Raw genomic sequence first — 516 nt, 5'->3', positions numbered from 1 at the left:
TGTTGACAAGCCATATAACATGACTGAGGCCACCATCACACAAGAGAGACTGTGTACCTATTCAGAAATGCTGAGCTTACATCAAACCTCCTGATTGCCAGGCAGGAGCTAAGGGACCTTATCTGATATCCCCTGCTTGATGGCTTTACTCTCTGCTGGCCTCTGATGGGAGAGCCAAGGTTTTTTGCACTTTAAAGAAAGAGTAGCAATGTTCAGTGCCTGGCCACAGGCTTCTCAGAAAGCACAAACGGAACCATTACCTAACAATGCTCCACAAAATGAAGGAGTCATGCAGCAAACAGGGCCTCCGAAACACCACACTCTTTATGGCAAAGAATTGTTTAAAATATAAGATCATTTGCTGATTTTTGAAAGTGTAGAATGTTCTACTCAACCACTTATCAAAATTGAATAAGTAGGTTATGGATTTACCCCAGTCATAGTTTACTAAATTTATTTATTTATTTGTCATACAAAGTGTGTGATCTTATGATGGCACAAACTGGCTTCTGTTGA

Source organism: Microtus ochrogaster, linkage group LG7_11, assembly GCF_000317375.1.
Source record: "Microtus ochrogaster isolate Prairie Vole_2 linkage group LG7_11, MicOch1.0, whole genome shotgun sequence".
NCBI lineage: Eukaryota > Metazoa > Chordata > Mammalia > Rodentia > Cricetidae > Microtus > Microtus ochrogaster.
The sequence above is the reverse complement of the archived record's forward strand: the minus strand, read 5'-3'. Positions refer to the sequence as shown.